Below are 17,330 nucleotides of genomic sequence, written 5' to 3'. Positions count from 1 at the left end.
AATTCACCCTCTCATTTTCCCAACCATTTACTTACAGGCCAGAACTAAAATCATCATAAGTGGTCGCACACTTTAATAGCAATTTCAAAGAGCTTAGAAACAAAAATCAGCATTTAAAGGAATAGGCTTCTAGTTGGAGGCCATGATGGCTACAACCAGAGGTATTCAATCTCTTTCCCTCCCTCCTCCCCAATTTCTTCTCCCACCAATTAGAGGGAAGGGAAATTGTAGGAGCTGTAAGAGAAACTGGTTTTTCCACATCACTGTTTCAGGGAAGCAAGGGGAACAAAAGTCCTATGGATTGGATTTTGTTGGCCCTATCTATCACAGTCTCTTATTCACTTCAGTCCACTGGCACTGGCCAACTTGATTACGCCCCTTCCAACTTCATGAGAGCTCTTCCATGCCACAAGGTTTCCACTTCCCTTGCTTTCCCAGCTTCCAGTAACAGGAACAGTACCTAGACCTCCACCCCCTCCATTGTCAGCCTCCTCAGCAAGTGAAACATGGGAGACCAAGGTGGCTCATAGTCCTTTTTTTACATCTCTCCACATGGCTTCTGTACATCTCAGCTGTGTGGTTTCTGATGGAAGTTCCTTCCAAGGTCTATTAAGGCTCTGTAGCAACATTCTGGAGAGAGAAGTTACAAATGAGATCACTGTTGTTGAGGTTATTGGTCCTTTATTCTCAAAGGGTAGCAGTAACATCATGAGGGTGATGTCTTGACTTGCAAGTAAACTGAGATTTAAATAAGCAGAGCCATGCAAAGTCATCAGCCTCACTCTCTCCTCCAAAGTCATCAGAATCCGGTGTCAAGACAAAGGCCAGCTGGTGCCAGCCCAGAATGAAGTAAGTGACTCTGGCCTCTCTAAATTAAGGTCTTTCCTATCATTTTGGTTAGTATTTTTGCTTAAGAAAGTGAAACACAATGACTAGTATGCAAGTCAAACCATTTTCCTCAGCATCACAAAGCTTTCATATTAGATGACTGAGCTTTATTCATTTGCTTGTGAGAGTCCCAGTATCTTTCCTTTAAAATGATCACAGTTCAGACCAATAAACACATCACATCCAGCTTTTTCGCCCTCTCAGAAATCCTGCTTAGTAGGCCTTTAATTCTACAAAATTCATCTCAGGAGAAAATCTGGGTCAGGGCACATTCAGGCATAAATGAAAACATGCTCAAATGACAACAGAGAAATAAGGTATACCATTTACCCCTGCCCTCTAGGAGTTTCCAGACACTCATGAAAAAGTGCAGTGTACTTTTAGGTAGGTAGGTAATTCAGTTGAAAAAAATAACTGGCATTTGCATAGCCCTTTGACACATCCAAAGTGCTTTGTTGCACATATATGATCTCATTTGAGCCTTCCAGTTACCCTGTGAAGTAGATAAACAGGTTATTGTTGTGTTCACTACTTTACAATTAAGAAAAAGAAGGCTGAGGAAGGTAGAGTAACTTCTATAATCACACAGCTAATTAGTATCGGAAGTGGTTTTTGAGCCCAGATCTTTGTGACTCAAAGTGCATCCCTCTCTCCACTAGGGCAAGCTTCATTTTTAAGAAGGAGAATGCTAAGGCATGGCTGGCTGGCACCCGATGCAATCAACAGTGATTTGCCACCTCCGTTTTTAACTACCTTTTTGAAAATGGTGGACAGAAATGATACTTGTTTAGACCACATTAAGCAATGGGATTCATCTTCTTATTGTAGAGACTGTCCTAATAACATCAGTCTGACCAGTGTCTAAAGTGATACAGAGAGAAGAGGGGAAAGAAATGCTGAGTGATTTTTTTTATAAATCTTCACCATAAAAACAAAGGCAGGGTCGAGGAAGGGACAATATTTAACTCAAGCTCCCATTCTCTGAATTCTGTAAATGAAAACAAAACAAAAACCAAACCCTAACCTTTTTAATGCCCAAAGTAATCCAGAATTTACTTTTTTGAATGATGATCTATGTCCACCTTCCAAAACCCATGAAACATCCAAAACAAAATAAAATCACCAGGCAGTGAAGATGGAAGTGTTTGGAGCTTAAAAACATTTTTTAAAAATTGTTGTTTTCCTTCCCACATAAATTTGGAGCCTCCCAAAATAATAACTAACAGACATGGTGGAGAATTCTGCTCTGAAACATTAGCCTGCTCTTCAGTTTCAAAAATAAACTTTACCTATTGATAATTTCTCATACTCACTTATAGTACAGGGGATCAACATTGGGTCAGTTCAGGAGAGAGAGAAGAGAACAGAGCTGTTTAATGATACTAGGTATTTTCAAATGCATATTGCAACTATGTTCCCCCCCCCAACAAAAGAATTTCAATTAAATGTCTATTAGCTGTCTTAAATTATGCTAGGTGCTTAAAAAAATAGTCAAAGACAAAAAAGAGAGCCCCTGCCCTCAAGGACCTTACATTCCACAGGATGGGATACATCTCATACACATAAGCAAGGGGATGCTGGAGTCAGTTCACATTAGCTCTCTTCATACCTCAGAAATCACAAACACTACAAATTGTTTTATTGGTTGTCTAGACTTAAGAAAGTAATGGATATTACTTTCTTGCAGATTAAATTTTGAAAATGTGTCTGGTAAAAAAATTTTTTTGGAGAGCTGGTTGTTAAACGTTTACCAGCACACCATTGTATACTAGTAAGTACCAATATGGAATAGTTGCAAGAAGGATAGAGTGCTAATAATCTTGGAGACTGAGGAAAGGCCTATTATAGAAGATGTGCTTTGAAGAACCTAGGGATTCTATGAGACAGAAGTGATGAAGGAATGCATTCCAGATGTGATTGTTGTCAACAACATTATTACCACCTAAATTTACACAGTACTTTAATACTTACAAAATGGTTACATACATTATCTGATTTGCATAAGAAATGGTCTATATGCAAATGCATGGAAGTTAAGAAATGGAAACTGAATGTCATGTAAGGAGAAGTTAAAAAAAGAGGGGGCACCATATGTTTTTCCTTTTCTTCTTTTTGTTTTAGCATTACTAATTCCTAACTCTACTCCCCAAATAAAAGCTATCACTTGTAAAAAAAAAAAAGTCTAATCACACAGAAAACATCCACACATTAGCTGTGTATGAACCTGTATGTCTCCTTACACAACTTTCATTTATCACCTCTCAGCCCAAAGGTGGAAAACATGCTTGATTAAAAGCCTTTCACAGTTGCTTTTTTTTTCTTTACAGCATTAAAACCATTGCATAAATTGCTATCCTAGCTCTACTCACTTCACTCTGTATCAATTTATGCAAGTTCTCTCAGGTTTCTCTGAATCAGTCCCTTTCATTTTTTTTTAAACACTGAGTCCCACAGACTTGAAGGGCTAGCACTACTCATTGGTCCAATCCTACTACTGATCAATACAGAAGTTTGGACATACTCCATTTCTGTCCAATGCCAGGCCATCTCTCCTCCGGCAAACTAGTGGCCCCCGCTTCCAGGAGGATCGCAAATTTGATGTCAGATTTAGGGCAGATACCTAACCAGCTTAGCCCCTATGACTCAGAATTCCCAAACTCAAGAGATCCACCAGCTTCAGCCTCCCTAATAGCTGGGAGTGTGGGCATATAGCACCATTCTTAGTCTTTTCATTCTTTCTTAAAGAGTACTAATATTCCATCACATTTATATATGAACAATTATTCAGCTATTCCTCCAGTGGGTGGTTATCCATTTTGTTTCCAGTTCTTTGCTGCAACAAAAAGGCTATCATAAATGCTTTTGTGCATATGGAAACTTTCCTTTTTTCTTTGCTATCTTTGGGGTATATTCCAAGTAGTAGTATAGCTTGGCCAAAAGGTAAAAGGAGTTTAGTGACTTTGAGATATAATTCTAAATTGTTTTCAACAGCAGTTGTACCACTACACATAGCTTCACCAACAGTATACTAGTATCCTTGTCCTCCTACAGATTCTCCAACAACTGTTGTTTTCTTTATTTTTCATCTTTGCTACCCTGATGGATATAAGGTACAACCTTAGAGTTGTTTTCATTTACATTTATTTTGATTCTAGTGATTTGAGGCATTTTTTTCATGAGGCTGCCAATAATTCTTTTCAGGGCTAACTTCATATCTTTTGGTCTATTGAGAAAAACTTCTTTTTCTTATATATTTGTATTCAATCGCTATGGAACCATGCTATCATGCCTTTATCAGAAAAATTGCTACAATGATTTTTCCCTGTTTACTGTTCAGCTTCTAATTCTAACAGCACTGATTTTGTTTGTGCAAAATCTTTTCAATTTTATGTAACCAAAATTGTCTATTTCATTTCCTGTGATATCCCTCATCCCATTTTTAGTCACAGTGGTGAAAGGTATCTCTTTCCCTGTTCCATAAATTGCATAAAATGTGACCTTTTATATTTAGGTTTCATAGCTAATCCTAACCTTAACTTCATACTGGACCTTATTTGTGAATGGTATGAAATGGTACAAATGTTAGTCTAAAACTTATTTTTGCCATATTCCTTTTTAGCTTACCCAGAAGTTTTTGTCAAATCACAATAAGGCTTTTCTTCTGAATGCTTGAGTTTATCAAACATTAAGATATTTTACTGGATTATTTCTGGGTTTTATAAATTTAATCTATTCCACTAATTATTTCTAATTTTTAACCACTATGAAAAACTTTGTGTGACTACTGCTTTGTATTATAATTTGAGTTCTTTTGCTACTCCATCCCCTTTTTCTTCTCACTCTTTTCATTACTTTCCCTGAAATTGTTCACCTTTTATTCTAATAGATGAATTTTGTTTTGATTTCTTCTAGTTCTACAACATAGACTCTTGGCAGTTTGGTTGGTACAGCACTGAATCAGTAAATTAATTTAAGTAGCATTGCAATTTTTATTATATTGGCATAGACTCACCATAACCATTTATCATTTATTATCATTCCAATTCTCTAGATAAGTGTTTACTTTTGTCAAGAGAATTTTATAGTTGTTTTCATATAATTTACCTTGGTTGGTGGAATCACAGATATTTCATAAATTCAGATACTTATATATACCATTGAATGAGTATTTTTTCTACATCTTCCTGCTAAAGGGGCAAATTATTTTGTGGATTTATTTGTTTTATATTCTGCTATTGTTATTGTTTCAACTAATTCACTGTTGAATCTTTAGAATTCTCTAAATAATTCCCAAAATGTTAATTTTATTTCTCCTTTACCTCTTCTTATACCATAAGTTTTGTTTTTCAGTTTGTTTTAACTAATATTTCTAGAATTACACAGTATAATGGTAACAATAGATATCTTTGCTTTATCCTTAACCTTACTGGAAAGACTTCTAGGTTTTTCTCAGTTACAGATAGGACTAGCTTTTGATTTTGTATAGATACTCTTTACCACATTAGGGAATGATCCATTTATTCCTTTGAGTTTTAATGTGTTTAATATATTGGAGTGCTTTATTTTGTTAAAACTTTATTTCCATCTCTTGATATAGTCATCTGGTGCTTTTTATCATTAATATGAGTTATTTTGTTTACAATTTTACTACATCAGACCTGCATTTCTGATATGAATTCAATCTGGTCATACTGATCTTTAACATGTTGTTGTATGTAGCCCTTTATTATCAAAGCAATGTGTTTTTTTTATTTTGTTCATCTCTTAATTTTCAGAATTTCTACTTTTGTGTTTTGCTTTCTAATCTGTTGCTTTTGTCACTTTAAACTAATTCATTTATTTGCTTTCTCTTTTATCAATGCATGTATTTAAAGATATAGATTTCCCCCAAAAAACTGCTTTTGCTGCATTCCAAAACTTTTTTGGCAAGTTATTATTGTTGCCACTTTTAAAAAATTATTTTTATGATTTATCTTTTACCCATTAATTCTTTAGGATAAAATTATTTAGTCTTCATTTATTTCTTGTGTTATATCCAGTAAAGTTTGTCTTTAATTTTTTTCATTTTCTACATCTATCAATTTGGTTTTTATGCACTAGTACATTCTTCATTTTTCTGAAGCTACCATGAACAACTGAGAAATATGTATATGCCCTTTAATTGCCATTCCATAATTGTCAAAGACCTATCATATTTAACTTTTCTAAAATTCTATTCAGATTCTTAACTTCTTTCCTATTTATGTTTTTGTTAGATCTGGCTAGATTTGAAAGGAATAAAGTCCCCAAATGTTAAGTTTTGTTGTTTATTTCTATTATTTGATTAACATTCCCTAGCTGCTATGTCATTTGGTGGCTGTTTGATCTTATTATGGTGACTAAAGATCTTATTATCTTTAAGCATAATGTAGTTTCCCTACTTATCTTTCTTAACCATCTCTGTGTTTACAAGTGTCTTGTTGGAGATCATGACTACCACCATTGTTTTTGTTGTTGTTTCTAGCTTTTCTCTTCAGAACACCAGCTGGTTTCCTGTCCCTTTATAGGAGCCTTCACAAGCTTTGCTGGTACAACCTCTCTCCCCACCCCTGTTGACCTTTGGCTATATTTTTGTGCACAAGTGAATGGGATAGAGTAGGTAGTTTATTCCTCTTCAATTTTCTTTATTATTGAACTTTTGGGAGCCCTCTTAAGATGTTTTCTGGAGATTTACATGGGGGAGCTAGGCTTCTCTATGACCATTCACATCACCATCTTAATAAAGGGTCTCCTTTGATAGATTTGATAAGAGGGTTTTGCAGAGGGCAAAATGGTTTTAAGTTTCCCTCAGTTTCTTGAGTATATTTGTGAAAAGTGTAGCACTGTGGTGGTTACCCACTTTTTTGCAACAAAAATATTTCTCAGATAATTTGATTTTGTTTTATTTCTGAATGAGAATTATGTGGCTAAAGTTCTCAAATGGACAAATAGAATCAGCCCTTTTGATTTTATAGAAACTATGCCTATGTTAATAACAATTGAAAGCTTTAAAGGCCAATGAGCATCACTCTCTTTTTTTCCCAATAAGGTCCAAAGAAACTCTCTTGGAGTCCAGGGTTGTACTTTTCCATGAAGGATGCTTTGCCATCTCACCGTAAATTTAGTTTTCATTTGTTTGGAAACATGCCTTTGCTTTCTTTCTCTGTGTGAAGGAAAATCTACAGAAGAGAAAAGAGAAAGAAAGAAAGAAAAAAGCCTCATCTCTATCCAAATAGTAGGGAACAAAACTGCAACCAACTTTCCTGGCATCCTTGTCTGACTTGCTATCGTTACCTTCTTATGCGTATGTTTTGGTTTAAAATCAATAACTTACACTCAAGGGTGGACTTTAGTAGCACAGACTAACCTATGGGCTGAGCTCCATTCTGAATATGCTATGGCCTCATTGAAAATCAAAATCTGAACTATGATTTAACTACCCAGACAAATGCCATGAACTAAATGGAGTTGAGACTGTAACTGAGATCTGAAATGTAGGGCTCAAAACACAAAGCAAGAAACAGCAATTGTTTTGTTTTGCATTTGATTTTGCTTGGCCATGTGAAGACCTCTGGAGCTGACCTTAGAAGCTCTAAGAAAGGGAATTCAATTACTTTGAATTTCACCACCAAGAATTCCTTTATGAGTAGTTGCATTTTTTCCAACCCCTTAAGAAACTAAGTAGCTCTTGACATCTTGGTGACCTTGACATCAGACAGGATGTGGCTCTCAGGAAAGTAGGTGCTATGATGGGCCTGTGGTCATGCACCAGAAGAGGAAATTCTCAGTCCCAGAGAGCTCCCCTTCATGGTCACATAAACAATACACCCCAAAATCTCAAAGGGCAGGGCTGGACAAATCCATGGACAAATCTATCATCAGTACAGCCATTTGGCAGTATCTGCTCGGACACAACCAGTTCAAGGAAGGAAAATACAAATATCCATTACTTCAGATTACGTATTCCAAGAAAACATTAATACAGAAATGTCCTAACCTCAGGCTGACCACTAGTAAAAATTGGAGCTGTTATAACCAAAGTGGCTTTACTTTCAGACATTTATGAATAATCTCTGCCCAGTTCAAGTTTCACCTCCAAAATTAATGAATAAATGAGCTGAATGAGTCAATATGTGCAGGTCATACATACACAACCATGGGCACACGCACGCGCGCGCACACACACACACATACACATACAACATCTGGTAATATATAGTAGAAAAAAATCCATTAAATTAATACTCCAAATGAATAATGAGCTACAGAACTTGGGTGGAGGAAAGGGGACCAGTAGAGTCATTAGGATCCAATCCATGCTATTGTTTCTACCCTAGATTCTGAATATGTAAAGAAGTCTTACAGTAAAGAAATCTTTTCTGACCTCTCTCTAACTTCTACCAAAAGATGAAACTTGTAATTACATTAGCATAGGAACTCCCTCTTACAATAACAACTTTTAATCCATCTATGCTTTCTCATTCCATGAGAACCTCTTATTCCCCCTCCATAAATCTTCTGCAGGGACCTAGTCAGTGTGCTTGGCCCTTCTACTGCACTTTACAATGCATGAATACCATTGCAAGTTAAATCTGAATGCTTTTAACTTATTAAAAACTTCAGTAAAGTTGTACAATATAAAATGAATTCACAAAGATCAGCAGAATTTCTGAATATTTTTTACTATAATACCCAGAAGGAAGAAACAGAAGGAGATATTCCATTTAAAATACCTACAGAATGTTTAAATTAGTTGGACATCTACCTACCAAGACACACAGAAACTATTTTAATACAACTATAAAATACTTTATCTGGATAGTTGGAGAAATATTAATTGCTCGTGGATTTGTTGTTCAGTCATATTTCAAGCATGTCTGACTCTGTGACTCCATTTGGGGTTTTCTTGGCAAAGATACTGGAGTGGTTTGGCATTTCCTTCTCCAGCTCATATGCAAATAGTAACACATTACCTAGAAAACATTGCATGTTGTTTTGTTGTTGTTGTTTAGTTGTTTCTGACAACAGGGTTAAGTTGCCCAGGGTCACACAGCTATTAAGTGTCTGAGGCCAGATGTGAACTTAGGTTTTTGTTGAATAGTAAGTTCTTCTTATGCAATAGCTGGAGTCTTTAGGTTTATCAAACACTGGGTAATTATATTGATTTGCTTTTGTATATTGTGTGCCTAATGTGTTCTGTTCATCTAGTTCTTAACCAGTAAAATGTTTTTGTGATCCCTGCTACATAAACTATAGCACAAGAATAGTTTGAGATATGCTCCTGGTAGGTCCTTTTCCTTCCCATTTTTCCCTATTATTTTCTTTGAGTTTCTTGACAATTTGCTCCTCTTGATGAATTTCATTATTTTTTCTGGTTCTATAAATTATAAAACTATAAAAGTTGACTTCAAAATACCAAAGTGGTGGTGGTGTGGTATTGAATAAATTAATTTAGGTGGTATCATTTTATTTATTGGCTTATTTATTTAAGTGGCAGCTAGGTGGCACAGCAGATAGAATGCTGAGCCTGGAGTCAGGAAGACCATCTTTATGAGTTCAAATCTGGCCTCTGACACTAGTTGTGTGACCCTGGGCAAGTCATTTAACCATGTGTGCCTGAGTTTCCTCATCTGTAAAATGAGATGGAGAAGGAAATAGCAAACCACTCCAGCATCTTTCCCTAGAAAACCCTAAGTGTGTTATGGTTCTTCTGAAACGAGTCAGAAACAATGAACAGCCACAATAAAGGAGAATACAATGTATAGTGATAAATCCCTAGAGGCTGTTGAGATTTGACTCAGAAATCCACAAATTAACATGACTTATGTTGTATTGTATTTTTGTTTATTTTGTTACACATATCACAATTGCATATTAATCTGGCTTAGACCTTCCTCAGGAAAAAACCCCAAGTTTGACTCTTTTGTCATAGGGTGCATTTTCTCACTGGTCTTCTTGCTTCCGACCTGTCCTATCTCCAACTCATCACTGCCAAATTGGCATTATTAGAACATGGATCTGACCACATTTTCCCTTTGCTCAAATATCTTTTAGTGACTCATTCTTGATTTTAGGATGAAGATCCTTTGCCTGGAATTTAAAGCCCCCCGTAATTTGGCTCCCATTTACCTTTCTCATCTTGTTTCACATTATTCCTTCTCTATGTGCTCTTCATTTAAGTCAAACTGGTTTCATCTCTGCCCCACCCCACCCCCCCACAAACGATATTCCATTTCTCCCCTCCATACCTTTGACAACTGGTTCACCACATTTGAAGTGCCTTCCCTTCTCACCTCTGCCTTTTAGAATCTCTGTCTTCCTTCAAGAAGAATTCCCCTGTCTATCACTTCCTACCTGAGAATTTTCCTGGTCCCCACACTTGTTTGTATTCTCTGTCTTGGAATAATTCCACACCCATGTTATATGCTTCTTCCCAGCGAATGTCGGTAAGCACAATGAAGTCAAGTTTTATCTTTATCCCCAGTGCTGAGGGCATTATTTGGCTCACTGTAATCACTCAATTAATATTTGTTGTTGAATTGAATAAAATATGCAAAGAAGATGTTCAAGGTTTCTCTATTTTTGAACCACAAATTTAAAAGTCCATCAACCATTTCTTAATAGAAACAACCACTGAACACATGCTATTTAAGGGAGCATAAGGCAGGCAGAGCAATGGGGTTCTTCCCTAGGGCCATGTGATTTAGATGGTGCAAATACCAACTTTCTTGCTAAGAGCTTAACACCTAGTGCACAAGAAGACAGTTTAAAAATACCCATCTATTAGTCACTGTAGTAACTAACTCCTCCTTCCCCTCAACCGAATTTGTCTTTATGACTTCTTATGATATTTTTACATCGGGAATTACCAGATTGGTTTGAGGCACATTTAGTATTGCTTGTCATATGCACCACAACAGCTAGTTATAATCTCATTGTATTTTTTTAACAACTGAATGGGGAGAAAAGTTAGGAAATTGTTTGCAGAGAAAGGGAGTTTCAAACGAGCTAAACAAGCACATGAAGCAATTGCAGAAATGAGGTTTCCATTCAGTGTAAATGGTCTGAGTGAGATCAAAAGCGGTCATGTTTGTGGCTGAAAGGAACACGAGCTAAGAGAAGGCCCTTTGGCGTTCTTTTTCATTGAGATCCAGAAAGTATATGACTCCACGGAGAGGAAGGCCTTGGTAGCATTGCCTAATCAAATATTTGTTTTAGGCTTGTCCTGTGATTTTCCTTTTGCCTCCCAGAGGCAACTGGTGATTCAGTAGATAGAGCCCTGGGTCTGCAATCAGGAAGCCCCTAGTTCAAATCCAGCCTCAGACACCCGGCTAGATGTATGACCCTAGGCAAGTCACCTGACTTCTGTTTGCCTCAATCTCCTCAACTGTAAAATAAGAATAATTACAGCACCTGCTTTATAGGGTTGTTGTGAAACACCTAGCACAGTGCCTGACACCTAGTAGGCACCTAATAAATGTTTATTCCCTTACTGTCTAGTCTTCTAATCCATAAATTCTCCCCCAACAAAGTTTTATATGCATTCCTATTGTGTCCTGGCTCCTGTTTTTGTCGGGTTTGTTTCCATTCCATTCCATACCTCTGCCTATGGAATTGCTAATGTCTTCCCTTCTCCTTTCTAAACCCACAGGCCCAGCAGGGAAACCAGACAGTCCTCTTTGCCACTTCTGCATCCTATCAATCCAAAAAACAAGAAGCCATGGAAGGCAGAAATCCCAGAAGGCAGAACTCAAAACGTATCCAATAACCAACAGAATTGTAGCTCAAGAAGAAGAAAATAGAAAAAAAAATTTTAAATGAGTGTTTTTTTCCTAATGAGCCATCCCATGATATTGAATTAGAAGTTAATACCGCTCCAATAATTTGGCACAAACATCCCAGCATGCAGTGTGTTATAACGTAGGCCAAGGGTGAGGAACGTGCAAGCTCAAGGCCACTCGGGGCCCTCTAGGACCTCAAATGTGGCCCTTTGAATCCAACCTTCACAGAAAAAATCTTTTTGTTAAGGGGAGTTGTTCTATAAAGTTTGGATTCAGCCAAAGGGCCGCACTTGAGGACCTAGAGGGCCCCATGTGGCCTCGAGCCTGCACGTTCCCCACCCCTGGCCTAGGCATTGCAGGGGAGATGATAATAGGAACAACAATAACAATAACTCCCCCCACCCAAAGTCCAACCCATTGTCACGTCATGACATGAGGACAAGAACGAAGGATGGAAATTCCAACCAGGGTGATGCATAGAGGCAGAACCTCTGACATGCTCATGAAGCAGATTGAAAGCAAGGCCATTCTTTGTGTTAAGAAACCAGCCATTGTGATGAAACTGCTCCTATGATGCAAAGGTATAGATATGGCTCCATCGTGTTGCAGGTCATTGCAGACCAGCCCTGTTTGAAATAATTGTGATGGTCACCTCAATACGGACAATGAAGAAAGGAGTGGTACCCATTTCGTGTTCTTGTACCAAAGGAATCAGGACACTTCTGAACAAATTGGAAATATCAACCCTACCTGCTATACATTTTTTGGTGCAGATGGTGTCAACTGCTAAAGAGACCAAACCAAAAGTCTGTATGAAATGGACAGGAGAAATTAACATTTTCATTATACAGGGGTACCTGATTATAACAAAATTGTAATCAGATCCTATCAGGTAGATACAAATAAGAGATTCATACTCTTTTTAGTCAGTTGTACATGTAGTTCAAATTCATACAACCAATATATTGCCAACAAATGCAGGGAGATTGCTTTTTAAAAACATTATCCATATTCACTTGTAATACATGATGTAGCAGCCTTGGCATGAACTCACTACACTTACTATCTGAGCTGACTCATGGCACTCCACTGCCCTCATCCTGATACATCTGAGTTTCCAAAGAAGAACCATCACTATATAGCTACACTCAAACATTCTGAGGGTCCTAGAGGTTAAACTAGGGAGGCTAGATTCCTCCAATGCACAATTAGAGCCCCCCACCAATATATTCCCCATTTAAACAAGACCATCCACTCCCAGTGATGACACCATTAATATTTAAATACAAAACATTTACTTCACAGTAAAGCCTGAGCAAGAATAATCAATACATCACATGGAGTTCAATATAAAGCAAATGTAGCAGTATGTATATAAACCTGGGTCATACTCTCCTACCAATGCACTCAGTATCTATGGGGGAGAGTAGACACACACTTAAAGAAACTTGTCACAGAGACACAAATAAGGAAAACTCATATGCTTAAGGTAACTTACAAAACTATACAGGCTTTGGTGTTATTGGTCTATGCAGGTTCATCCACACCACACAAAGCGGCTTCTCTCCTAATTGTTCTCCTTGTCCTTGCCATTCTCCTGATGAGAAAAAATATCCCCTTCTCTTCTGCTCTTGAACTAACAAAAGGGGCCACCTCCAGGCAGCCTGAGCTATATCTTGCCACTGTATCCAGATGGCCCCGGAGGAGAAAGTGAGGCTGGTGACATTGCACAGCCCTGCCTCACTTAAATCCAACTCACTTGCATGTCACGGCATTGTCTTCCTGATGCCATGGTCCTCTTCCAGAACAAAGAACAACATCAGCTAACAAAGCAATTACGGCTTCTTTTAACCCATGATCTCCCTTAAAAGGGCGTGAAGAAAGCATCATGTGATTGTCTTGGCTAACCATTCCCTTTAAGCCAGAGAACTGCAGAGATTATCAGACTACTTCTTTGGGAAATGCAGACAAGCCACCACGATTCTGCTCTCCTTCAATGAGCTTTGACCTTCAAACAGCCAATCAGGAACTGTCAGCTGAAGCCTTCTCTTCATTAGAGCTTCCCCCAAGCTGGCTTCTTCACATTTCAGTCAACACTGAATTTTCTGTCCTCTGCTAAGCCATCTCGTGCCCAATTTGTTCACTTTTTACCAGGTTCTTCACTACTTTCAATGGCTCAAGTCAGAACTTCCTGTTTGTCATTGATTAACCTTTTCCTGGTGAAGTAATAATTCGTGAACTCATCTTTTCTGTTAGTTACACAACCAACGGTCCTTACTGAATCATTTCATAGGTTTTAGCTGTTCAATTTTTTAACTTCTCAAATCTGTTATGGGAATTTTTTATTTCTTTTTATTATTTGGGACTCAAAGCCATTCCTCCTATAAATCTTCCTTAACTAAAAATCTGTCTTAATATTAGCCTCACCTGACCAAAACTTTTCCCAAAAGATGTGAAAATTTACTGAGAGCCTTAAACATTCCCAACATAAGAAGGCAGAGGAAGAATTTCAACTGTTCCTGACTTCTTGGAAACATGTAAATCCTCCTCCTCAAACAATTTGTGAATTGTCTAGATGTAGGTTACTCTATAACCTGACTTAGTTCACCTATAGAGTCTTTTTTTTTGAAGAGGTTTGTTTCCTTAGGTCATGTATGAGATTATGACTCCATTTAATTAAACTTGTTCAACTTTTATGGTGCTGAAGGAAAAATGGGATTATGGATCTATCTCCTCTTTAACTTTTATGGCCTAAGAGGAATGTACAAAATTGCAATACATAAAAGAATTATTTCTCTGTCTCTCTGATGTAATTTTGCCTACAAGAACTCTGGTTAAAATCCTAATGAGGGTTCAGGTTTTCTCTGAGGCCTATGTTTGTGCATAATAATAAAACCTATGTTTTTACCTCTGTAATTTTTGCATTATGGTAAATATATATTTGGAAGCAATTATCTACCACACGAACTCAGAGAAGAGACATTTCTCCCATAACAAGCCTTAAAAACAGTTACATACAAATGAACTGAGATACTGAAATACCCTGCAGCCTCACGATATTTCTCCATCTTCAAAGGAGTCTCCTTAATATTCAGTGCTTCTGAAAACTGTTTCTTCACACTTGTATTTCATACATTTTTTATTACATAGTTCTTTTGTGCCCCTTTTAACCATAAAACTGTTCACAAAAAAGGGCATCACCTTTCGTCATTTACAAGGTGATTCAAGCCTTTTTATTTATGCAAAAGTTCATTTATTGCCCCTTTTGGCAACCAAACTACCCACATCTTATCTGGAAACTGTTTCTTTACACATAGATTTAGCAGCTTTAAAAAAAAAAAAGATGTTTTTCTGCCTCTTTCAGACACCAGACTATTCACGTATGAAAGAGATATCACCTTCCATCCTTTACAAGCTGATTTAAGTCTTTTTATTAATGTGAAGGTTCATTTTCTGCCCTTTTGACAATCAAATTAGTCATATCTTATCTCAAAAAAATGCATTTCTTTACACTTGGATTTTTAGCAGTTTTGCTGAACAAAAGTTCTTTTTCTGCCTTTTATAGTTACATGTGAAAGGGGCATTACCTTCTATCCTTTACTAGGTGACTTAAGCCTTTTTCTGTATGCAAAAGTTCATTTATTGCCTCTTTTGGCAACCAGACTGCTTGCACCTTATCTGAAAATCATGTTTCTTTACATGTGGATTTTAGCAGGTTTTTTCAAACAAAAGGTTTTTTTCCTGCCCTTTTCAGTCACCAAAGTATTCACTTATGAAAGGGACCTTAGGTGGTTGTTGTTTATCCTTCACTTTCAAAAAGGACCAATGACATCAGGGGATGATTTCTTGATTCTTTTGTGAATTGGATTTAAGTGAGGCAGAGTTGCACAAAATCATCAGCCTCATTCTCCCCTCCACAGTCACCGAAGTCCAGTGGCAAAACAAAAGTCAAGATGTCTGGCGACAGCCAGGGATGTAGTGGATGATGTTGGCATCTTTGATGTCTGACCAGACTCTAAGCACTCCATGGTACCTTCATGGCCATTAAAATGAATTGTTTTCATATGCCCATTCCACGAGGGGAAGTCTTCTCGTATTTGGCGTAGACATCCCACTAACTCACCAATAGATTTGAGGCCCATCAGTTAATTACCCTTAGTGTCTTAGATATAGATTACATGAAATAATAGATGAATTTAAGGAGGTACTAAATCTGAAGAGGAAAAATTGAAGAGTCCAAGAACATTGAAAATCTTCGCATACTGAAAATTTGAGAAATTGTGCCTAATGATAAAATGGATGAAAAAAGCATCAGCGATATCTCAGATGATTTTGAGAAAGAAATGGGAATAGTAAGGCTGGAATCCCAAAAAGGTCTTTCTGAATTTGATGGCATGAAACTAACTAGATGACCAATTATACGAAAACAGATGTTTGAGGTATAATTTTTTGAAGCTGGTATCTTCTACTACCAGCAAGAACAAATACATTTTCTACAGTATTCGACAGAAATTGTAAAAAAAAAACCATTTCAAGACCTATACACAGCAGGATATATGGCAAGCATCATCATGGTAAGACTAGGGAGGTAAAACTGTTAAGGATTAATTGCTCCTAAGAATAAGCATGAAATACAAGTATCACAGAAGCAACTGTAGAGTGCTATTCTTCAGAAAATCATTAGAAGATTGCATCAATATCTAGCTGGTACATGCAGTAGAAACTGTGAAGTCCATATTGTCCAGTCAAAGGTAAGAAAAAAAGAAATAGAAAGGAATTAGGGAGACATAAATTTATCAGAAATTCTAGGTTCTCTTAATTAGTAATTCAGAGCAAAAGTCAAAAGGTCATGATGATGCAAAGATGTTCTGCTTTTGGTGCTCAGAAAATCACATCACTATATGGACATCTCCTCCTCTCCTCCCCATCTCCACCTTAATTCATCCATATCGTCCACATCAGAGTAATATTTATTATAAGTCCGTGAACATCAGCAGATTTTTCTTCTAGTCCCTGGACAAATTTTTGTTTCATTATTTGTCCATCTGCAATGTTTATTTATGATTCCAGTAGATATAGCATTGATATCCATTGATATAGCAATCAATTTATTTGAGGCAAAGGTCTAGTAGAGGTGAGATGGTACTATTTAGGAAACAAATAATTCAGTTTTAGTAATATTCCTCACAGCTACTCTAAGTGATCCAATAATGACTGCTTACTATCTAGCTTCAGTTCATGATTTAGTTTTTTGCTGTGCATTGTCATTCCTTTATAGTGACTTCACTTTCTCTTCAGAAAAAACCTATGGCTGGCCATGAAAAAGTGTGTCTTATAGGCCTGAAGTTTGCTGGAAATTGATTATGCAGAATTTAACTGGCTGGGGAAATTTTCTTTCCAGCCTGGAAGCCAGAGACTTTCTGGGGGGCTTGATGAGTGGTTACGATTTTATTAATCATTCTTAATTTCTCAATGAGAAGAATTTAAACTTAATTTGGGGCTTTGCTTCATTTCTAAACTAAGCTAAAAGTGCCTTCTGTTGTAGCAAGGTGTGGTTAGCCAAACCTTCCCAGCCCAGATTCCAGTGAAAGAGAGGGAAGGGATAATCTCCCTCGATGCCAGAAGGAATGTCACTGGGAAGAG

Source organism: Trichosurus vulpecula, chromosome 6 (genome assembly GCF_011100635.1).
Source record: "Trichosurus vulpecula isolate mTriVul1 chromosome 6, mTriVul1.pri, whole genome shotgun sequence".
In the NCBI taxonomy this organism is placed as follows: Eukaryota; Metazoa; Chordata; class Mammalia; order Diprotodontia; family Phalangeridae; genus Trichosurus; species Trichosurus vulpecula.
This window is presented reverse-complemented; position numbering follows the sequence as displayed.